This window comes from Scatophagus argus, chromosome 19 (genome assembly GCF_020382885.2).
Source record: "Scatophagus argus isolate fScaArg1 chromosome 19, fScaArg1.pri, whole genome shotgun sequence".
Lineage (NCBI taxonomy): Eukaryota > Metazoa > Chordata > Actinopteri > Scatophagidae > Scatophagus > Scatophagus argus.
In genome coordinates this window covers 6,157,304-6,182,712 of record NC_058511.1, presented here as the reverse complement: position 1 = coordinate 6,182,712, position 25,409 = coordinate 6,157,304, and the positions used below count along the sequence as shown (strand labels likewise).

Below are 25,409 nucleotides of genomic sequence, written 5' to 3'. Positions count from 1 at the left end.
TCAGGCCAGCGGCTCTGAGGGTGTCCGGTGCATTTGATCAACAATGATCCTTACAACACCATCGAGACCTCCAATAGTCTGTGTGATGGCCCCCTGAAACACCACCAGTGCTGATGAAATTGAAAATGGCAAGTGTGGGAATCTTCACTCTTAAAGGCACACAGCTTTAAGCTTTCAGCATCAAGTTGTATCTTGATGTATCTATTGTAATTAACATCTAGCACAGAAAAGCAGACTATTTGCATTTGGCATACAGGAAACTATGTCCTCAAAAGTAATGGAGAGTGCTCCTGTTTGATAGCTCGGTTCAAGTATTTTGGATTCATGCAAATACCGATTTGGTGTGTGAAAACAAGCATTATACCGTTAACCCACTCTGTTGACTCAGTCTGCTGCCATGCACTAAAGCCCCTTAACTACTCTGTCAGTGCTACTGGGATCCTCCTGTGACCATGCACAGCGAGTGTAGTAGTGTGGTCAGTCTGTATGTGGTGCAGCCCAGGTAAGCAGCCTAGTCTAACCAGAGATCATTATGTTATATCAAGATCATGCACCCTTTTCACAAAGCCTTGTTTCAGATAAGTGTCTCACATAGTATAGCCAAAATATACTGCGGAGTGATTTCAAAACTAGTGTTGCGCTTTTGCACCTTGTACTCACATGTTAGCTCATCTTATGACCAGACATGGCAACAATGTCATTTGCATAGTGTGTAGCTTGGCTTTGCGCTTCACTAAACTTTCAGTACAATCTGCAGATCACAGACTTTTAGGCACCTTTGAATGCAGGACTTTTACTTTTAACAGTATTTTTACAGTATGGTACCATTACTTTTAAGTCGATGTTCTGTGGACTGACTGCCCATGTATTGTTGTATATTGCCAATATGTCAGCGATCACTTTGGTGAGCACAATATTATAGTAAGCAGCCACAGAAACTGAAATTTTCTTTCAGAACTCTTCAGTTCTGTCAAGTGAGATTTCTTTTCCTTGGTCCTAATCCAGTGGTACTTAATTATGTAACACTATATTCTCTCCGAGCAGTAAAATACAATCATATTCAAAAATCATTGTGACAACTCGGGGTGTACAGCCAGAGGGAGATTACAGGACCTGGGCTCTGAAACAGCGCAGAGCACTCGGCACGGAGCCAGAGCATGTAAGGGTTTGAGCTTGAGGAGGAAGAGGGGCTGTTCAGGCCTTGAGAGGGCTTAGAGACAAGCATGCGGATAAAATTCAGGCAAACGAGACACGCTCACAGGTGGGATATGTAAAATAGACTGGCCTCTACGAGGAAAAACATCAGAAGTGTCTTTACCCACAAGTCCTTTTCATTCCAGGTGTGTGTCAGCCTCCACAACAGAGCCTCAGCTTGACGCACACAATTGCTTTTTGCCAAGTGAAGCAGCAAAATCCCCAGGCCCTGCTGACATGTAATGACAAATGTGTGAACACTGGCTGGGAAACCGGCTGCGATTTCTGAAACATTGTCTGAAATAATGGCGGCAGAGGGAGGGGAGAGCGCAAGAGAGTGCAAATTACAGCAAAGGCAATGGGCTGGAAAAAAGAACAGCCTTGTTGATGACAACACTCTGTGCTTTTGTGACAGAAGCCCTCACTTTAGCATCCATCTCTCAACTTATTCCATAAAACACTTCGTCAGCTCGAAGGGGAAATGGGCCGCTGAATGGCAGAACACCATAACAATTCCGGACTGAGATCTGAGGAGATACGTCTTGTAAGTTTTGTGTTGTAAATGTGTAAAAATGGGCTCTGTTGTTCCCTCCCAACAATCTGATGTGGCACTGGATTGAAATATATGTAAATAATATCTCGAGGTTAAGTGCAAGCTGTTTGCCTTAAATGTGCAGTTTAAGTGAAGCTTCCCTGAACTTCTCAGTGAGTGTTGCCCTTGTGCCACACTTTCTGTACAAAATAAACATGAAAATTAATTCCTGACGAGTTTTAAGTTGCAGCCCGGCCTTTCTCACAAAACTAATGGGCCAAGAGTGAATTATTGATGAGTGTTGATCAAGGAGAGAGCGGAAAATAGGTTACCTATTTGCTCTCACTCAAACACAGTGACATGCTTGAATATTTCATCATAAAGGGCAAATAGGCATGTGATATGGCAATAATATTCCAAGACTTTCCTTCTAATCGCTAATTTGAGAAATAATATGAACCCTGGCGTTGCTATTGACTTGTGTTCTCTTCAATTCACGAGACCTCATTCGACTGCTCCCTGCTCGGCACCAGTCTTATCTCTCTTTCCTTAACTCCTGCATCCCTCGCTCTTTCCTTTTCCCTGTTTGCTGTGGGAAGCGATGGCACAAGAGTGATGCGAGTGACCTTGGCCTGGTTCTCTGGGCTCCAGAGGACGGCCACGTCTCACAGCGATCCGTTCCTCCCCACCAATCCCGATTAGCAGGCGGGCAGCAGGCAACGGACGGGAACAAAGTGTCGCAGTGCAGAGAGGGCTGCCGAGGAGCTGGAGGCTGGATCTCTGGCCCAGAAGATGTGTAAGGAGGGGAGGTGGAGCGCTGCTGGGACAGGGGAACAACAGCCTGTGGGGTGGAGTGTGCGCATGTGAGGGGAGGGTTCTGCAGGAGGAGGATAATGGAGGCATAGTTCAACAGCAGGTCAAGGAAGACAAAGAGTCACAACTGATCTCAGTGGGCAAAGAGATGAGAAGGTGTAAAGGTCTGGAAGGAGGCCACAATCTGGCCTGTGCTGCTGGCTGTTTTACTGCTCTTCAGAGTCATCACTGCACACTGGGGTGACACACAAAAACCACTTGAAACAAACTAGTTCATACTAAATGTTATCTGACCACGTCTAAAGTTGTAAGTGTTTACCTCTTCCAAATAGCCACGTGAAGGAGGGGCAAAAACCTGCAGTCACAGACAGAGATGACAGGCAGGGGCTGGATGCTGTACTCAGCTGTACAGATGCGGAAAAGAAACTGTTTCAGCAATAAACTGCTAGGGCAGACTTTCTCTCTCGTGCAATTTTTTTGCTCACATTAGAGTTTGAATTCTAAAGATACAGAGTTACAGTTGTCCTTAGAGTGAAGTTTATTTGCTAAGAAGAAGAAGATTTTTCTCAAAAAGAGAGGAAACTTTTTGGCCATTTTGAGAGGCGTAAAACAAGCTGTGAACATGGCATTGACAGATCATCGCCTTTTAAGTAGTTTTGGCGAAACTGTTAGCAAACAGTTGGCTATTTGCACATGCAACAGATAAGAAGCTGCATTAGCATTTGTCTTATCTCTGATCACCTGATCAAGTCTGGATTATTGTACAGTGAGCAGATCATTACTGAGGTGAAGCAGAATTGATTGGATCACACTGTCTGGGATTTTCTTTTGAATAATAACCCGCTTGCACTACATTAATATGCACATTACACAGCTATTTATTGACAAAATATCATATTTTATTGGTTTAAACACAGGTTAATTGCTTCTGCTAATAAAAACAGTCTGTTAGCTGGAGCTGCGTCCATAAGAACATACACTGCATAGCCTTCTTACATAGCGTTATAATTCACATGTCCATTAAGCTAAAGTTGAAAATGTTAACTGATGAATGTTGAATGGTGAAGTGAGACAGATGCTTAAAATGACCACAGCATCTGATTGAGGTGTTCTGCTCCTTATTGTCCACGTCTGTTGAAATCTTCTTTTCAATTAGCCAGTCTTTAAGTGCTGCAATTTCGTTTAGTGTTTACTTCATGTCTGTCTTTTTCAGTTTTGTTGATTTATTTGTCTTTTGTTTTTCTGCCCTGTCTTTTGTTTTAAATATCACACTGAAGCCTTGTTTTAACCTTAAAGATTTTCATTGGTGATTGCAGCTAACTGACTGCCTGTTTTGCTCAAGCCCTGAGGCAAACTTTATGCTTTGCCCCCCTCAGCCTTCTCCATGCAACCTTTCATCGCAACACACACACACACACACACACACACTACATATGTAATGTATACACACACACACACCCAGCAGATGGGCTCATGCTATGACAGCCACCTTTCCAGTGTCCTTGACTCCGTCTTCATACTCCCCTCCTCCCCTTCCTGTAATTCTGTCCTCTGCTGTAACTCTTTCCTTCTGATTCAAATCAATTTCAGGGCGCTTCACTCGTGCAACCGCCGACAAACTGGAAGTTTTCCATCTCTCTCCCTGCCTTCTTTCAGCCCTGTCCATTTCGTCCACCCTCCTCCCATCTTCCCCTCCCATTATACACTTCTCTTACATGAAGCCCAGGCAATCGACCCCAGTGATAATCCAGTCTTTCATATTGGCAGATTAATATTGACTCAGAGCCCTGGAGCTGATGCTCAGCCCATCCTCCAGGTGCTGGAGCATGCAGAGTATGAGAGATGGAGCTTAATATACATTCAGCTAGTCCCTCTCAGTCTAGCACAGCTGCATGAGAAACATTGTTAAGAGTGAGGGCGTGATTGTGGTTTGCCAGCATTTCAGCTACACTGCATGCATGTCTTAAAATAAGACGTATTCCCTGGCATACATGAATGCTGATATGCATGCATGTGTGCACAACTGGACATGCTTATCTTTTAAACCCCTAGGCTGCACTGAGGCCAGGAATATACATACCGTGAATGACTAATAAAGGAAAGGCTACGCCACAAGGTTTATTTAAATATTCATCCATTTACTCAGTGCACCAAAGTGTGTGCAGGCGGCTGCGTCTACTTTTCCGGTGGAGTAACCCTGATGAACACTCATTGAGACAGTTTCATGGTGATTAATGAAGATTTGATGAGGGCAAATCAATGGCGTTCATTAAATAGAAATCAGTGAGAGACATTAAATCGAACGCTCCCCAACATGAGATAAAAATAACATGTGAATATGATACAAATGAAGAGTAAATCGAGTCCACGGCAGGGTGACATTTGAATCCACAGCCATGGATTTATTGACAAACTCGCAAATGTAAATGTGGAAAGAAAGAACAAAATGAATAATTGGTGTGTCAAGAATAGTGGTTGGTGAAAACTCATGACAGGCTTTTAGTTGTGTAGGCAATAACCTGCCTTATCCAACAGGCCACACACTCCTCAGTCATGAAGAAAGAACAGTTAGATAAGCCCTCCCTCCTTAGTTACTGCTGCTACGCTTTTCATACTAAAATGGTGCAGTTTACACATGACAACAACGTCAAATTTCCTACTCAAAATTAATGAAATAATGTCATTTTTGAAACTTGTTCCTCCTCAAGTTCTCTGAAGTGCTAAGTGAAACCATTATCTAGTCCCAGCTTCCACCCACTAAAAGAATACTGCTCTGCATACGTGATCCTCCGCTCAACCCTGACCTCCACCCTTTTTGGGACTTGCACTGGAGGTATACATTCAAGCCAGGTTCTTCTCTTTCACATGCACAACCTGTACCTTCTGTGTCGAGACGTGCCAAAATGGTCGTATCTGATGCCACGGGAATGAAAATACGTACATAACATGCTAACTCACTGCTGTAACGATACAAAAACACTGAAGCTATCGGAGATTACAAGTCCAAGGTAAAAAGTACAAGCATCTTCACCAGATGATGATGGATGTTGAAGGCAAGGAAATAAAAGGGTTGTATTGTATTTCACGGAAAAATATCAAAATCATACGTGATTCTAACCTCATCACATACGCCTCTGCACAAGGCCTAACCGAACAATTTGGTGTACAGGAAAGGATCCCATGGAGTGATTGTGTGTGTAGCTTGCTAATGTTATGCTGTGACCTTGGCTTTGCAAATAATTGTCGGTTAACTACTTTTGGGAGTCAGAGATGCTAAATTTAGCAGCTTAGCTTAAAGCAGACAAAATCACAGACGGAAGTTTGCTCTCATGGAACAGCCAAAAAAACCACCAACAACAACAAAAAACCCCCTCAAAATAATAATAATAACAATAATGACAGCACCCTTCAAACTCTGTTAACAAGCTTGTATTACTGTCCATGTTTACCATTTCTGCATGCTGACAAGACAGCATGAAACACCTGTAGAGATAAATTATGGTTGCTAAACTATTGCTGGACTGTTGCCATATATAGGAGGGGTATAGCGAAAAGTCATTTACACTCCTCAAGCCAAAGGCATTTCTGATGTATCAGCAAAGCACATGTTCTCCATTAAGCTGTTATCAAGCAATTAAATACTCGCCATGACTCCAGTTTTTAGGAGCAGCCCAGAATGCTTAATGGATTGCAGTTATTATTATTTATTTTTTTATTTTATACACAAAAAGAAAAAGAGATAAAATTCAAAACGTCACAGCACACATCTGATTAGTAAACAATGCGTGGCACTTGCACCCCTCCACCTCTGCCTGACCCCTCATCACAATCCCGATAAGCAAACACAAGCGAGCGACGGCACAGAGTTGAGTGATCTCACCTGGTGATCACTTTTACACCCTTGTCCTCAGAATTTATCACATCCAACCTGAAGTGCTGAATGACATAAATCTGACAGCAACGGGACCATTAAAACCAACCAGATTTCAGTGTTAACAACCTCCTGGCCATTACACCTCTGCCACTCAGAAATAATAACAGCAATAACAACCTGACAAAGCGAATGAGGAGCTTCTGGCAGTGATGTATGACTGATGTTTGTGTGACTGTGTTATTTTACCACTGAACATACGGTCGAAGTTCAAGTTGGAGCTGTTGGTAGCTTATCCAGTGTGTGGGCGCTACTTGGGAATTTTACAGTGGATAATGCACAGTCGTGTTGACATTATGATTGTACACAGCTGCACGGGGACAGTTTCTGTCCAGGGCTTCAATTTATTATCTGAAATTGTGACACAGATCTGCAGAGATGATTCATAGCTGAAAGAAAAACAGCTTTCTGTTTTGACAGGAGAGACGTGATTGGGAAAGGGGAGACAACGAAAACAAAATGTTCGGCCGTGTTTGAGAAATGGCTGACAAAGGGGGACCAGTCAAACTGACAACCAAAGTGTTCTTATCCTGGCTGACTTTTTGTCTCCGTGCTGATTCACAGCTTTTGACTTTCAGCACAAGTCTGAGTACTGCCGAGTGTCATGAAATTATAAGCTTGTGTCTATGTAGTTCCATCTGTGTTTGGAGTAGTTTTTTTTAAGTATCGAGCATTTCGGTTGATGCCATTTATCATTTCAACTGAGCAATGAGCCATGAGAGTCTGTTTTACTGCAGCTTAAGAACAGCTGAGATTGAATTAGGCATCACATAAAGTGAAGAAATATCCCTTTGAGCGGCAACTAAATAACACATTTGCTACAAACACACTTGCACCATAACGTGGTGATTTTCCGTCCTTGTGTTACTTGTGAAAACGGACAGTTGTAGCCATCAAAAGGTTTGCATTTATATGCTATTTTACATCTCTGTAGCTCATCCAATAAAAACTGAGGGCTTAAACTATCGGATTAATAGAGGCATCTTACAGAAATTAACTGTTTTTATGAAGACAATACAAACCTCATACAAATTATAAGGCCCTTTTTACTATTTGTTATTAAATCCAAATTGTCAGATGCAGCTTCGTGCTCTTAAAATTAAAAACCTTCTGTTTCTACACCACAGACTCCTACTTTTTATTTCTGACCAAAAGCATAACCAGGAGGCTGTTTTATTGGAGTACGGCACTAAAATCGGGACTTTGCATGGCACTGCGTCACTCAGGGATCTTTGTTTCAAGGTCCAGGATCGACAGAGAACATACTTAGTGTAATGATCCATTGGCTGTGTGCGTCTAATGAAGAAATAAATTATATGTGCATGTCTGCTCACTTCATTGGCTTGTTAATGAGCATATTTGTTTGCATGTATGTGGGAGTCCGCATGGTAGCGTGTGTGCTCAATATATAGCATGGGGAGCCTGCAGTGTAGCCAGCCTGAGGAGGAGGGGTTAATGAGCCAATCACAGTCCATCAGGGAAGCTATCAAGTGCCCAGACGAATCCACTGGTCATTCACTCTGTCTAGTTCTTCCTTTTACTCTTTCCCCAAACTCCTTTTCACTCTCTTGCCATACCTCCCTTTCTCTTTCTCGCTCTCGAACAACCTCCCTCCTTTTCCTCTTCTCCCACACTCCCCGCAGTTTAGTGCTAACGAGGATATTAGCCATGGCACTACACGCAGTCCCTTTCTCTGATCCATTTGGCAGTGAAGAGGTGAAAGGAGGATGGGTCTCACTTTTTGCTCTCTTTTCAAACCCTCATGGCTTCTGAGGTGAGCACTAGAGAGGAATACAAAGTGTGTGTATAGACTTCGGTGTGGAAAAGACAAAGGCAGAGGAGAGTGTGTCGCTACTGTAGGAGATCACTTTGGCACCAGTTCACATTCGAGGTCATGTAATTTCATCCATCTGACTGGAGAAAAGTAAAAACCTTTCATCAAAGCCAGCACTCACCAGGCCAAAATACTCAGGCTACTTGTTTGCAAGGAAACCCACTCCACTATCTTGCCATTTGGCATTCTTTGGTGCACCCTAACCCCCGCTGCAATATTTTCTGCTCTGAAACATGAACCTCATCCCAGTTTGGTTTATTTATAAGGTTTGCTTCCACGGGAGGAACTGACCATCTCCATCTGTAGACAGCTATACCTTTCCTCTGTGAGTGCTGGAGTGGTTTAACGAGCACTTCGGGTTCACCTTTGTACTCCCCAAAACACACACACATGCTGTAACACACAATGGGATGCAGTGTGTTAGTGTGGTGAAAACACTGTGGGGAGGTCGCTTTGATAGAGGGGTTTATGTCCCTCCCAGAGGGCCTGGACCAGTGCTCACAGCACAGCCACAGATCAATACTGTGCACATCTGTCAGGGTGAGACTACATTCTCCCAGTCCCATGACATCCCCCCATCCCATACAAATAGACTGCATGAATGTACACAAATGCATTTAAACACAGTCTTGGAGGGGGGCAGATGAGAAAAAGGAAATGTGAGAAGGAGTTCAAGGCCTGAGAAAAGGTTAGCACAAAGTGTTACGTTTTAGCCCAAGGAACAAAAGTCTGTGAGTGTGTGTGCCCTCGAAGGCACAATTTCACATCCGAACAGAAACTTATAGGCTGTTTTCTCTTTTGGAGACTCTGTTGTAAGGCTTCAAGTGACACTTTGACTTTTGCCTCCAGGGTATGTGCAACTTGACTACAATTTTAGGGCTTTGGTGGCGCAAAAGAGACAAAGACTGACCTAAATAGATGGTTGTGTGGATTGCTCTTTTCGGACACAATGAACTGCCACAGCTGAAGTACCTGAGGACATGCAGGAAAGAAATTCATCAAAAAGCAATCATCAGCACTAGGTGGTGACTGATCTAGCGTGGCATCCATTCATTATGTAAATCTCACAACCTAGCTTTCTTTATCATCAAAGACCCTCATTCTGAAAAATTAGCCACTCTCCATCTGTGGAAAAACAACAGAACACTAAAAGTGGACTGTTGCTATGGAAACTATGTGGGAGAAACCATTTTAGGGAGAGCGGGCGGCAGCGGTGTGTGTATGTGTGTATGCGTGCGTATGCGTGTGTGTGTGTGTGTCCCATCAGGCAGGTGCATGTGGAGAACATTGTTAGCAATCAACAGGTGTACTGGCAACAGCAATATCTGGGCCCCAAATGGAATGGTAAATTAGATTTAGGATGCCGTGACATCGGACAGTGGATTAGTCTGGCAATATGATGCCGTCTGTGTGAACCAAGATTGAGTATTAAAGTGAAGGTGCTGTACTCATTGTCACTGCTGCAGATGGACCTCATTATTAGGAGATTAGTCCGCGACTGCATAAAAAATAATCCGATTCACTGATGTCTATCAACATTGCAGAGCTGCAAGGAAGGCACGAGCTCGCACAGCCATTTGAAGCAAATGTGGATTCCTATTGAGAATGGATGAAAAAACTAAAATAATACAGCTGGGTATGAATATTGCAGGATATGAAAAACACCCCCCCCCCTCCCAACTCACAGCATCACACTTACTTTTAGCCAACTGCAACTAACATGGACTTGATAAAAGATTCAAAGGAGAGAGAGATAGAGACTACCTTCAAGGGCACATCAAACCCTGAACGATCATTTACATTCATGAATCAATAATCCTTGTCGGATGAAAGGGGGAGATAAAGGGTTGTCTCATCTTTGGTGTCATTTCTGCGTTGAGGGGCCTAATTTTCATTACTTGGGATGAAACGCACCAAAGCACAGGATACCTCCATCCGTCCAAACATCGGTCATCTCTGATGGCGCCTTGCCTTTTCATTTTAGAATTTATGAGGAGTTTTTATCCCCCCCCTCCCTCCCCCTCCCTTAGCCATAACTTACCAAGGTTTGACAGCAAACAATGTTCTTCATGCTGGCATCTGGGATGTCTGTGTGTGGAATACAAAACGTGATCTGTAGCGTCAGCCCATGTGTTCACAATCAGATAGGAAAGTGTTTAACACATTGACATCGTATGGGAAGATCAAAGTCTGGCCAAGCAGTTTGTCTTCCTCTGTACCTTTGGATCACTCAGTCTGTGGTTAGAGCCGGCTTCATCCAGGATTTGTTCTCAGGCCGTGAGGGATTATCAGCACGGGGAGTTTCTCAGTAGTGTTATGCTGCTTCTGTTGACTGACAAGGATACACACACAAGCATGCACATAAATACCAAGTGTCAGAAATGCATTGGAATATCAGCTTCAGAAAGCCAAAGGAGTTATATTCTGGGAGTCCAGGGTTGTAGGATAGAAGTTACATTCATTTCCTACAAAATATTAGCTGGCCGTTGATTGGTTGGAGAAACAGTCAGTCAAACAATCAGAATGTATTAAACCTAACTTAAGAAGGTCAACAGCTCTTATACTGACATTTTTTTGAATGTTTTTTTTGAATGATGTGAAAATGTTAAGGTCCTAACAATGGCTACCACAGCTTTCTTAAGTGAAAATTATGTTCATTTAGAAATGTTAAATATGTGGTGAAGGCACAGCTCACCCCCAAATCAAAAATACACATTTCCTCTTACCTGTAGTGCTATTTATCCATCTCAATATTGACGTATTAGTTGTAGATGTTTGAGGATACAGAAACGTCTACCTTCCCTCCAGTGTAACGGAATGGGATTGCACTTCGCTTATTAACTTCTTCTCACAGTGATGTCAGTGGATTAAGTTGATAAGGGTGCCCGGAGGGCCAAAACTGCAGCTAAATGTTGGGTCATGAACTAAAAGCATATTGTTCATACTGTGAATGTTGTCTTGATTTACATATACATCTTGCTGCACTTTGCTACTTTTGGCACTGGTTAGATGCTAAACTGCATTTCCTTGTCTCAGTACTCTGTGCAATGACAGTAAAGCCAAATCAAATCTAATATTTAAAACTCTGCCATTGTTACATTAATCTGGAGACTCGTATGCAGGTATGTTGGGAAACACTGAAATTAAAATTTACAGAAATCTTTCAAATGCTAATTTAAAGTGCAGAAACATACTTCTGGGACAAGTGTGTTCTCCCACTTTGCTACTCTCTATTTGTATACACGTGCAGCACAGCAGGTCAAACTCTGCAGCAAACCTCCAGATATCTGTCTCAATCCACCACCGTGTAATAAATCACTCTGTTGTGAAATGATTTGCTAAAACATCCAGATTTCATTGTAATATTCTTCCTGATTCATGTGCCATAAACCAGCACCATGAGCCTAATCTACCAGCCACCTGTGAGTCTGGTGGGTTGTGACAGGATAAGAGGGAGGGGGAAAGCAATATGTGTGGTGCACTTCAGATGATTGGGTGAGGAAGGCAATGAAGTGGATGTGTGCTCGTGTGTTTTGTGTGTATGTATGTAAGGGCAACAGATGAATGACAGATAGTGCTCTGTCACCTGTTCAGGCCCCACAACAATGTCATCATAAGCCAGCGCCTGAGCACCTGTCACACGCGATAGATGGAAGGCAGCCAAGCGGAAATACCTGTGTGTATACCTGAGAAGTGAACATTGCGGTCCTTTCAGCTCCTGATAAGTGTGGGAGTTAACAGCTCACTCCCAGCTTTTGCTGCTGCAGCTGGAGCCTCTTTCCTTCTCAGCCACCTCCACAGGGGGAAATACAGACATGCAGCGAGTTAACAAGGGGTGAGGAAGTACTCTGATCCTTTCCTTGGGTAAAAGTAGACACATCCCATTACAAGAAACACCTTGCAATGAGTTTTTTCTTTTTTTTCTTGCAATAAATTTTACACAAGCATTTGTCTGTAATTTCAATCCTTCATTGGAAGGATGTTTTGTAAAATTTGGATCAGGTCTGAACTCCGAATATGTCCCAGCCAGCACAGTGTTCAAGGTGATCTTATGAAGGATATTACGGTTTTGGGTCTCACTATAGAGCTCTTTGCTGGATAGCTTGGTGATCCAGAACACAAGGTAAACATTTCTCAGGGATCTGCTGTGGAAGGACTCCACTATAGAGCTCTTTGGATAGCTTGATGATCCAGAACACAAGGTAAACATTTCTCAGGGATCTGCTGTGGAAGGACTCCAGCTTTTTTCATATAAGCCTTGACAACTCTCCAACTTTCAGATCCATATAGAAAATAACAGATTTCACGTTTCTGACTGCAGGAAAGAACCTTGAAACAACTTTTAGAAGGTGAAAAGTGTTTTAAAACATGTTTTAATATAACAATCAAATATGAGTAAATCACAGTCTTGACAGATGCTCTTACAAATCTGTTCCTTGTGATTTAATAAAATTGTATTATATAATAAAAAGTCTGTTCACATTTAAGTCACAAGCCATTCTGAATTAGATTTTATTGCATTTCTATTTTTTGTGCAGACTCTATACTATCAAATATAATTTGATGATAACTGCTTCCTCAGCTGCAATGATGTCCTAAATATAAAAGTCTAGATGTGGCTTCATCCCCTCCTGTGGGTTTCAGGTGAGTGACACCATGAGGAGCATGGGATGATGGGTACAATGACATAAATACACTCTAAACTTCCACTTCCACTTAAAACTTGATTTTAATACTGTAAAATAACGATAATAATGTGGAAGCACATTGCCTCTTCTGTTCAACTACCCCTGACCATGTGCAAACACAAGCACTGATAATATCACTTACGTTTATTTGTGGAGCCCTTAATTATAGATGCAGGCTTCTGACTTCACAAAAAAAACCCACAAAAAATGAATAAAAGTAGTAGGGAGAACAGATAAACACAAATACCTATTTTTTTGCTGTGACTAATAAGAAGGCAGAAGAGGACTGAATTAAAGCAAAGGGACCATACAGCAGCACCATATGGTGTCTGAAAACTTCTTCACATTTTAGTCAAGACAGCATCAATTTTTTTTGCAATAATAAAACATTTGTCCTGCCGTATGGCTCTACTCGTGTGTTACTCCAGCACAAGTTTGCACACGATTTCCTCTGAGCTCACAATCCCCCTGGCAGAGATCCACAGCAGTTAAATGGATATGAACTCTTGTTGAATAGACAAACATGCTGAATTCACATAAATCTAAATCCTAATACACGAGGAGGTTGAGGGACTTAAACTGCTAGGAAGCAGGCAGTGGTGGAAGTAAAAAGGATGCAGTGCTGAGCTCTGGAGTATGTAGGAAAAGAAGAATCAAATCTGTTTATGTGGACTGCCTGCTTTTTCACTGGGGTTGTAGTTATATAAGACTGGAAGGTGCATGGAGCATGCAAGTTTAAAGCAACCTCTATGCTGGCAGGCTCCGTGGATGACTGCACTAAATATCTGGTGCATTTCAGGCAAGAAGTGGCAATTTCATGCTAATGTGACTTTAGTGATAACTATGACTTGACCTTTAGCCTTCACACCATTATTGTGTTTGTTACCACCCTCACTCTCATGAGGATATCTAAAAGTCCATTTGCCTTAAACCATTGCTTCACAGCTTTCCTTACACCAATAGTTTCCCTTAAAGTGATACAAAAATGTAATCTTCCCTTGTGAGATTGTTTTATTTGAATAGTTTTTAGAAGCCTCAACCTTCAAAACTATTCATTTATCGTTATTAAAGCAAAGTTTAAATTACAGAAAATTATTTATTTTATTTTATTTTATGATTTATTTTGTGACCCTCTAGAGGTGGGGTTCACCATCTTTTTCAACCTGTTTTGACAGTTGCGATCCTTTGTTGCAGAGGGTATCTGTCGCTGAGCTGTGCACATCTTAACCAACCACTTTAGACTGAAGATTTTTCATTCTGGGACAGCTTCATTTGAATGATAAGCAAGCTGCAACAGGTAAAACTAATCTGTGGAGCCTTCTTTCCCTTTCTGGTGCTCTTGTGAACTCTTGGACTATCCTTAGAGGGCCTCAGACCACAGGCTGTGAGCCATAGCTTTAATGGGCCTCAAAGTTGGGTGTATGGGTCCTGCCGGAAAGACTTAAAACACTTGGCCATTACACTTAGGTAGTCCCCTTAGGAGCTTGTAGCCCCTAGTCAATAACAGTGTGCCAGGTGTGGTCTGACTATAGGCTAAAATCAGTGGCTGCTTCTCTGTCCTGCATGTAAGGAACTGCAGTGGTTTAACCCAATTAAACTAATTCTGTAAAAGTGAAAAATAATTTGTACATCTGCCCCATGATTTGGATCTAATCCAAAATTTAATAGATTTTTTTTTATTTTTTATTTTATTTTATTTTTTTTGCAGGCCCATGCTTTGCTATTCCACCAAGTTTCATAAAAATCAGGCTGGTAGTTTTGATGTAATCCTGCTGACAAAAAGACAAACCAGAGCAAAAATATGAACTCCATGATGGAGGGAAATAATTGGAAGTTAAGTGTGAGTTTACCCACCCTAAGAGGTACAACAAAGCTAACAGGTGACACAAGATAAAGGGCCGATCAATGACGCATCTGCACCATCAGGAAATAAAGGTCTAATAAGTCACAGTCAGTGAAAACAGAAGTGCTGGTGAGCCATGATAAGCATCGTCACAACACTAGCAAATGTTCCTCAGGTGGTTTTGAAGTTTAGGGACCTGACTGCAATGAGACATTATCATCATCTGTTTTCATAGAGGTTACAATTTCCAGGAAGGTCCCGTCTGTGGATTTAAACTTGCTCTCTGCCTTGTACTCGGCTTATCTTTCTACGAGATATGGTCATACAAAGTCAAATACTTTCACTACACAAAAGAAAAAATGACAGAAATCAGAGAGAGAGAGAAAAGAGTTTAACAGCCTTAGCAGGGAAACGCTGCTGATTTAAGGCAAGGGAAAGACAGGTAGATAAAAACAGCCAAATGAGGAGATGGTGTGTTTCACACCAGCCTCAGCAGATTAATATTGATAACACACTATTCTGGAAAATAACCTTTCATTACATCTTTCATAAACACAAGCATTTTACCTCAGTGCAATTTCCAAACTCTTGTACGGGAAACTGTTAACAGGCAGATAACTGGTAATATGATGACCTATGCAGTAACCTTCAATAAAATCCATGATTCATATAACACTGTAGTGTGCTAACCACACCTGTTCACATATGGGTGTGATATTTGTTCAGAGGAGTGCAATTTTGAGTCATTTTCTCTTCCGTATTGACTTTGTAGGTTGGATTTCGTTGTATTGTACTAGTCCCATTTATGAAAGCCATCTGTGAAGCCCTAAACAGATGGAGACCTTTACAAAGAAACACACACACGTACTTCTGCACATGAGGGGTTGCTCCCCGAGTCATCCAACTTTAAACCAGCCCAGCCAACAAAAGCATGCCCTTGAACAAGTGAGACATGGTCCTTATTTTCCAAAAATGTCCTCACTTTGAAGGTCTTAAATTATTCACTGTCACACGCATATTAAAAGTTCTATTTGAATATATCAGTACATTCAAGTATATAGAGGTTAAATATTTAAAGAGGTTATGCATATATGTGCACACACACCTTAGCAAAAACATTGTAATGGCCTTTCCAGGAGGATTATGTTAACCTTAAACAGAACCTCTTCATGATTACACCAGTCTGAACCTGAAACTAAGTCTTAAACCTAAAATTCAACAAATAATCTTATCTTAACAATAGATAGGTCATTTTGTAGTGCCTTCCAAAGCTATTTTTATGCCTATTAAGAGAAGTATACAATTCAAAGATCATCTACTATATGGTTTTCTGATTTACTACCTCTAAGATTTAGTTTGGACAACTAAAAATGGTTCTGTTAAATCTGCTCTGGTCAATAGTGGGTGAAATTACCCTGTAGGGTGTGAAAATGGTCTTCTGTAGTGACAAATAAACAGAAATTAATCACCATCTTCATGCTCCTCTGCTCATTGGAGCGATTTGGCATCTTTCAGCTCATTGTTGTCCTTTTCTGGTCCTCAGCTTTGCTCGTCTGGCTCAGCATCACCACATTAAGTTGGTGACTAACTGGTGAAAATAGTGAAGCATTTATCGGCTAAAGAGCCAGATATTTCTCACAGGAGCTGGTGGAGACCAAAATAGAGCTACAGCAGAAGGAGAGCGACTGACTTGAAATTCATCAGTTGGTTAGAAACAACTCATTATAAACACTAATGTTGCTCCGTGTCCACCTGACTTGTATACATCGAAGTGTTTGCTAACATCATCACTATATCAATTTAAAAACATAGACTATATAACAAAATTTGGTGTGCTGCCTCCAAGTGGCCAAATCAAGTAAGTATATTGGTGTAGATTTAAATGTAGGGAAAAATCACAGGTAAAAGAAGCCGGTGTCAAGACTAAGAGGTTTGAAATTATTAATACAACCACAACAACATGACACAATGATGCTTGTAAAGTAAAGAAACATTAAGCATTTAAACAAAAAAAATGATGCTGGTTTTCTGGTAGTTAACCATAAAGCTTTGGGTTCCTGCATTGGAATCGACTCTCCTTAACGTGACTGTGAGAGCAGATTTCTTGTCCTTATGAAGCAGTTAATAAAGAGTCCTCAGTAGATGGACTCCCTTGTGTCCCCAGGCCTGGGGACCCAGCAGACGCCGAGCCTCTCTGTGAAGTCAGCACTTTAGTGTCAGATCAAATAACTGGATTCCCATTTGTCAGCAGAATACACGTGTACCCCCTCACTCAGCAGATCCCGGGAAGGGGGGGGGTTCAGGAGGGGCTTTTTTAATTCTTCTAACAACTAATGATTTGCCAAACAGGGAGATAGTGTCACTATAAGTTTTTTTTTTCCATTGTAATACATCATTCCCTGCTAAAGAACATGCTACTCAAGCATAGTTTTACAAATGGTTTGGAAACACTTTCAAAGTAGAGCCCTGCGGTGCTGTCACTGACACTGGTCTAGTTGTAGTTGCAAGTAGATGCTGGTAGGGCCAGCAGTTGCGATAGATCATTATTTTCCTTTCCCTGTAGGGAGGGAGAAAATCCAATATTGAAAATCTGAAAATTTAAATGACTCAGTGATCCCTTAAGGCTAAAGGGGGAAATGTTGTCTAGAAACCGTGAAAAAGACAAAGACAAGCGCATGACATGTGGGAAAACCGCACCGGATTGCTGCACATCATCCATACTGAGGGTATGAGCTCGATTAAAGAGTTCACACTGTTCACAATAACCTGTTCTCCTTAAAAACCTGGGTTTACATGATTTAGTTGCTTGATGTCATTTCCACACCTTCCTGAAGCCAGGCTGCAGTGGCTATCAAACAGCTAAATGCGTATCTCCATCGGCACCTCAGCACTCAGCAGCTAATGGCAGGTAGAACACTGGACCAAAGGTTCAGTCAACTTAAACTCTGACTCGGTGCGTCACAGTGTGACCGATGACCTCACAGAGAGGGATGTGAGTGGGAGATAAAGATAGACAGAGAAATACAGGCTTTATGCTTGTTTGATTCCCTGCAGGGCCTATGAATTTTACTCGGATCCTTTAAAAACAGTGATTAAAAAGTGATACTGATGATATTGTTACGGAGCTGTCAGGTTTGCCCATTCATCTGAGGCTAAATAATTTGGAAATTTTACCAGTCCATTAAAAAGAGTAACAATTTCTCGTTATTCTATCATTTTACCCTCTCCTCAGTTTGTAATTCTGTCTGGACTAACACTTATCTAAACTGCGACTTATCTTCAGGCAGCAGAAACACGCAATAAAATATAATTAATCTGCAAAACCAAGATACGGACATTACTTCTGTTCCATAAAATGGCTTATTAAATGTTTACCAAGTCACATGCGAGTAGCTCAGTTCATCCACAGCTCACTCAATAAAAACTTTCTTATTTTTACTCCTGATAATCTTGCTCATAAATACACTGTCAGATATGGTTTTGATTTCCTCAGATATACAACCACTGTTGAAGACCCTAAGATGGAAATTTTGACGAGTTATAGAGATTTTAATCAACCAATTTTTCATCAGTTCCTTAAGCCATCATTTCACACGTTTCCAGAGTGGAATACACTGTATAGAGAAAAATATTGGAGCATCTGACCAATACACCAACAGGGTCTTTAATGATATTGCAACTACACATACATCTTTGCAGCTATGACAGCTTCCACTCTTCTGTGAAGGCTTTTGGAGTGTTTCTGTGTGTTGGATGGGGTTGAGGTCAGGACTCTGTGTGGGCCAGTCAAGTTCTTCCACACCAAACTCAACCATGTCTTTATGGAGCTTTGCTTTGTGCACTGGGGCACAGTCATGCTGGAATAGAAAAGGGCCTTCAACAAACTGTTGTCACAAAGTTGGAAGCTTAGCATTGTCCAAAATGTCTTGGTATGCTGAAGCATTAAGATTAGCAGAAGTAAAGGGTCTAAAGAAACTCCTGAAAAACAGCCCCATAACAAGGTGTATCTGGATACTTTTGTCTATATCGTGTTTCTCAACAACAACTTCCTGCACATTCAATACAACTCAGCCTAAGTACCTTTGAGACAGACAAAGAGCCACTTTAAACTGATGAAAGTTGAGTCAAACTTGACATCGTGGAGCCGTGTGAACAAAGCCTTTAATTTACCAAACAGCCTTTCCTCCAGTGGCACCCCCAAGCCAAAATCTAGATTTTTTTTTGACCCACTAGTGGTAACGATCAAAATCCATTTTTCATCCACATAACAATTCTGTTTTCCATAGTCTGTAATGAGCATTGCAGCCTCATGGAATCATCAACAAGGTTAGTGGCTGTTGAGCTTTGTTTTTCCCAACATTTTAATTTGCTTCGATTGCTACATTTTATCGACCACATACTTGTGTTTATCTTCACCTGCACATGTTTGTGTGCTCTGCTGCCATATATGGCAGAGCAGACTAGTGCAGGTGATTCATGTGATACGTTTTGGCACAGATCTTGCATTAAAATCTCTTGTTACCTTTTTTTTTTCTCCATCATTTCTCCTGCTCATCTTTTGAGTTTAGTCTAGATATGAAAATAAAACAAACCAAGCATGTTCTCAACAGACTTGAATCCCAGCAGAATTTGTAGTGTAGAACGACTGCTGCAGGGTTCAAACACTACACTGTGTTATTAGCATTACGTATGATCATTTTTCATGTGCACCAAGAAAAAAAAACTTCAACTTTAGTGATGGGGATAAGAAGAGACACTTTATTTGTTGCCTTATGGCAACAGTGCATGAATATTGACTATGTAACCAAATTCTGTTCTACTCTAATATTGCTTTTGCTCATAAATATTTTACTTGATATATTTCTGAGCAGAGTTATCATTTATTAAAAAAAAAGAGTAGCTCTCTAAAGTATGCTGCCATACCATAGAACTCATATCTATACTTCTTATCTCTACTTGAAATAAATAAGACCTTAAAGAAATGGGCACGCAAATTACTATAAAATTCACATTTGAAGACTTTTAAATTGCAAGTGACAGAAAAACTTTAATTTCTCCAAAGCTTAGAAGCTTGGAAAATGCACCATTACAGTGCATGAATGGACTGCATTTCAGAGGAAATGGTTTCAAGCTTAAAAAAAAAAAAAAGTGAAATATTCTAGGAATGTTTTGATGAAAAATGCATCCTAACCAAGGCAGGTTTGTGTTGATGACAGAAGAAAAATGAGAAGTAAAATTCTTAATGTGAATGTGGATGTTTTTTCCAACATAAATCTCATAAACCCAGAAATAAATCTGCTTTTGTTACATGCTAATGTCCGAGAGGCACAGGGAGGCCTGGAGAACACGAAGCCCATTCGTTTTAGATGATGTCTGTGAAATGAGGATGGACACCACTGGATGTCCAACTCTGCAGGTAAAACTTGCATTAAAAGATGATCCATCAGATTCCGCTGTGTGTGAGACAAATGCTGTGTTTGACAGATATCATGAGCAGCCTCACAACAAACTGGCAGTGCTGTGATGTTGGCCGCGTCACTCGGCAGCCATTCTGCGACCTGAGAATTTGGACTAAAAGGCAAAATCCTGAGAAATCCTGAGGTTGGATGACAAATGACTTCTGTGTCGTCAACAGGATTTGGTGCTTCCTCAGCACAAGTTTCTCAAACAGATGGGGAAGTCATGTTTTCATCCAGCAGCAGGGCTTCCTTCTGTCTCAGTCTTGTTTTTTCACTGGTTTTCTTTCCATTGGGATTACTTAGTGCCACTATGCCTACAAGAAATTGTTTGTTAAAGGAATATTTGGCCATTTTGGGGATTGCACTCGTTTGCTGTCTTGCAGAGAGTTAGATAAGGAGGTTGCTGCACTCCCATGACTCTTCACTAAGTAAGTGGCCAGAGCCAGCAGGTGGTTGGATTAGGTCAGCCTAAAGACCGAAGTGCTAAAGTGCTACTGTCCAAAAGTAATAAAATCTCCCTGTATGTTTAATCCTTACACAAACAGAATTGTCAAAACAGTTTCTGGTTTTACCCTAAGATTCATTCTGTAATTATTTCTTGCAGTGACGTTTGGGGCTTCAGAGATGCTATTAGGCAGATTTTTATACCGTCTGACTGAGCCAGACTAACCGTTTTCCCCTGCTGCAGTATTTATGTTAAGCTAAACTAACCACATGCTCGCTGGTGTCATATTTAAGACCTTGGAAGTCTACAGTTACTGCAAAAGTAGATGGAAATGAATGGTCCAGCAAATATTTAAAATGAGGATTACGCAGACTTAACTCAAAATTATGTCCGTAATTGATGTAAATGTATTATTAATTCAACATAATCCGCTTGCTCACAATGTATCCATGATGATACATGAGATATTGGTTCACTTAAACATGTCAAACAGGATTTCCTGCAGGGTCAGGCCTCTACAGGGTCCGGCCGATATCTCACTGTATGTGTGAGAACGGTCTTAACACCTGGATCCATGTTTTGTAGTCATGTCCAAAAGGTCACAACCTGCGGTTAGAAATAAACTTGCTGTTGGTCAAGACAGCCCAAGTCGATATGTGTTAGATGACCTGCAATTGCCTAAGGGCCTCCTTGTGCCTTGAGTGCACTGGATATCTATATTACAGTATATGGAGTAAAAAGCCCCCCCATTTATTTGATTTTACTTTGTCTAAGTTTTTCATGTTGATATTCTCATACAAAACTGACAATAGAATATAATAAGTCAGAGCACCCTTTGGAGTTATTTTCTGCTTGTGTTCCATTCATTCTACTTTTGCAATGAATAATGCAGAAGTAGAAGTATACGCACTTGGTTGCTGCTGAAGAACACAGAATTAGCAACATGTTTGTTATCACAGATATTCTTCAGTAATTATATTAAGTCCTGATTTTGGCATTTAAATCTGCTATCTGCCTTGTCACTAGCACATCTCAGGTTGGATTCCGACAGATTTAAAAACACAACTTGGTCCCATTCTGCACACTCTGTTAAAACAGGTGATTCAAGGCTTTTTTATGAGCACCCAGTGCAAATTATGCTCATGCATGATCGCCTCAGCACTCTGTATTCCAGATCCACACCGGTTAAGCCAAATGAGTCAAAATGAATTCCATGATGAAATATAAATGTTCATTAACCAGTTATGAATCATGCAGTAATGGCAGTGGGGTAAGAACTGCATGCTGCCATGTCCCAGCTCAGTCTTCCACCCTCACTACTTTGTCTGCGAGTCTCCAGGGATACCAGAGAACTCATCTATCTGTAAGGAGCGAGAACAAGGTTTTTGATTTTATTTTTGGCGTGTATAAATTATTCAGAGTGCATCCCCCTGCATTTATCTCCGATGGAGGCTGGCTGTTCAGTCGTTGTCGAACTCTCTCCACCTAACTCTTACTCCATCTGTCTTTCTCCCGCTCAGTCGTTCCATCTCACAAACCCTAACTCCTCCTTTCAAACACACACGCACACACAGACACACAGCAGATAAGATCTGTCTTTACCTCATCTCAGAGGGGCCTTGGCAGGCACTCTCAGGAATATTGATTATGACACCCATGTGTGGCAGGCCTAGTCTGCAGCGGTGACACACAGCAGATAGAGCAGGAACAGCTAGACTGGGATTTTGGCTGCATGTTGTGAGGTCTGAGTGAGCTCGGGGCCCACAAGGCACAGCAGGAAAAGCCTTTACATGGAGGTACCACCATACTGTGGGACTCTCAGGGGCTTGGATTAGTCGTGGAGACTGTGAATGGTGTCACTGCATTATTAATCTAGAAGGAGGCTGAGGCTTACTTTCTGTCTTGTCCTACCCCACAGGCTAGACAAACCATTCTTGGCTCCCTCAGACCAGCTGGAATAAAACCTGTCAGAGAAAGAACAAGACTCCGCCTCACTGCGCTAAATGCTGCTGAGGTACTTTTGAGCAACAAATTTGGCGCCGATTTGTCCAAATAAAGCTGCTCAGAATCCGACAGTGGAACACAGTTGTAGCGCTGGGCAGGTCCCAGGTGGGAATCTCGTGTACGTGAAGTAGAGCAGAGCTAAAAAAGAACCAAGTATGCAAAAGAATATGTGTGCTCAGCAAAAGAAGAAATCCCTTGATGAAAAAAGGCTCAACTAAGTTCGTCCCGTGACAACCTCAAGACACAGTTCTGCACATTACTGCTTTGCATCTCATTGTTCAAGTTGAACTTTCGCATACAACATACCTGCTTACTGTCACCAGTGGGGTAGTGCAGGGTACAAGGCCTGTTTATTTTTCTGTCTGCACTGCATCATCCTGCTTAACAAGTACGTTTTTTTGAAGGAAAATTTTTAATGCAGGACATTTGCTTGCAACACTGCAGTACTGACACGTGTACTTAAGTAAAGTATTTCAGTACCTGTTCTACCGGTGACACTCTGTTCTATAAAGTGGGAAAGTGAAGTGAACCTAAAGCACATTGTCCTGTTTTTGAAGAAGCATGACACAAGCAGAAAGCTGCACACAGTTATGGGAAATTTAGCTCCTTAAACCTCACCTGCAGGTGGGTTAGTCTTCATTAACTCATGCTGTGCAGCCAAAGTTTGTGTATATGATGCATGAAGCAGCTGCAATGTTTGGCTCTTTGTTTTGAGGATTTCACGCGATGTGAGACGATGATACTGTCAGTGTGGAATAACATGGATTTCCAAATTTAAAGCTACTAAAAGGTAAAAAGGGAAAACTGCGTGTTAAGGGGTAGTTAAAGTGTCCAAGTAACAAAAACAAAACTTGTTCTGACTCACCACTGGTGGAATCGAACCTGCCACGGAGCTTGGTGTCAGCTGTTTTCTTAGTAGTAGAAAGTAGTTTCGATGAAAACAGTGAAGTGTATGTGGATTATCCAGGGACATTTCTGTATTGTTATCCTAAGCCTCTCACAGTTTTGCTCCATTCACAAAACTCTCCACTAGCACCACAAAATCTCCCATTTCAGTTTAATGAACACCACCTGTTCAGGAGTCATTAGCATAATCAACGCCCCCAAACTGCTATATAAGGCTGCCTGCTCTGCTCCCCCTGTGGGCAGGTTTTATTCACAAAAAAGCTCTGCCAAGAGTCAAGAAAAGAACTTAACACAGTGGAACTTGAAGTGCTGTTATCGCAAATCAGCATATGAGAAAAAGGGCTTAACACATTTAGCGCTGTCAGTCCTAATATGGAGACTAAGAGAAGAGAATATTGTGAGAGCTGTCAGCACTTGTCACCACAGAGCTGCGCGATGACAGAAGTAAAGAACCAATTGTTTGACATCAAGTCAAAGTAAAGCAAAATGGTCTGTAACCGAGATGGGAGATGACAGTCCTCAGTATCTCTGAACGGAGACCCTGAGGCAGTTACTGGAGTGTAAGAATTTTCCTAGCTAGTATAGTAAGTGTTGCAATGACGAAACACAACCTCGTTAAGTTTTCTTTTTATCTTAGCTGCTCTAAATCGAGTAAAATTTAATTGATTAAATTAATAGATTAATTCAAAATAAAAATAACTGGTGAAGTGTACAAGCCCTCTCACATCACTTGTGGGTGCAACAGATATATGAGCAGTCATTGCATGAGGCTCTGTGCTTCTGGAAGGATACACTGGCACTGAATTTTTCACTGCTGTGAGCACTGCAGTCAAAACTGCATTCGCCTCATTGTGTCCCGGTGGTGAAGAAAACAAAAAACAGGACAAAGACCCCATGTGTAGGTCAAGACAGTCAAGACAATCAAGACAAGACAGTTATCCTGTGATATTTTTCAGCTATCCTATGATATTTTTTCATACAGAGCAAATCCAGACTCAAGTCACAGACACATAACATTCCCATATGTGCAAGCAGTTGGTAACAGTAGCAAGGAAAAATATGTCTCGACAGCACCGGAGGTAAGAGTAAAACTGTGATTTTCTTATTTGTGTGAACTGTCCCTTTGAAGAGCTTAGCTAAAAAGGTGTTTGCAGATTGCAGTTTGTTACACTCACACTCATTACTGAACCTCCGCTGTGTGCCCCTTTGGCTGGCTGACATTAGAATTATGTCATATTGCATGGAAACTGGCGGCGTTGGAGTCAGCCTCTCAGTGAGTAACCTGTGATTAGCCGCTGAGCTTGTTTGCTTTGGGGTATTGCATATGTTATGGATGTTAAGTAAATTGGCAAACATCTGGGATGATATGAATAACCTGAATTTTCCACTAAACTTGGGAAATGAAATAACCCCCACTGTGTGGCTGATGAACAGCGTGCTCAGGCATCCTAATAAATACTTGCTCATAATTTCAACTTGCTGTCATGCTGAGAGAGGGCGACAGGGGCGGCAGGCGAGGTCTCACCGCTTTGAATGGGGCCATGAGAATAAAAACACCATGAACACAAAATGTGAGTGTCGGGTTAATTTGCTGTCTATGGCTTCAGTTCAGAGCGCAAATGGAAGCTGCAGTCAATAAAGTAATATTATTCAATGGTTAATTAACTGATAGAACTTCTTCTCTTTTTTTTGAACGTTTAGATTTATGAGGAACACAGACTGGCTGAAATGTGATTTGACCCTGATTGTAGTGTTAGTCA

General features: G+C 41.5%; 1 long non-coding RNA gene across 2 annotated transcripts; it reads right to left on the bottom strand.

Annotated features, from left to right (window-relative positions):
* Nucleotides 1–852: 852 nt before the first annotated feature.
* LOC124051084 lies at nucleotides 853–23,799 on the bottom strand. 2 transcript variants are annotated; one of them, XR_006841744.1, is made up of 6 exons: nucleotides 23,609–23,799; nucleotides 11,991–12,163; nucleotides 10,524–10,636; nucleotides 10,346–10,392; nucleotides 9,215–9,276; nucleotides 853–2,567 (listed from the first exon to the last, which is right to left on the bottom strand). It is a non-coding gene; the product is annotated as an uncharacterized LOC124051084 (long non-coding RNA). The 2 variants fall into 2 exon arrangements; XR_006841743.1 differs by having other exon boundaries at nucleotides 11,991–12,097.
* Nucleotides 23,800–25,409: the final 1,610 nt, after the last annotated feature.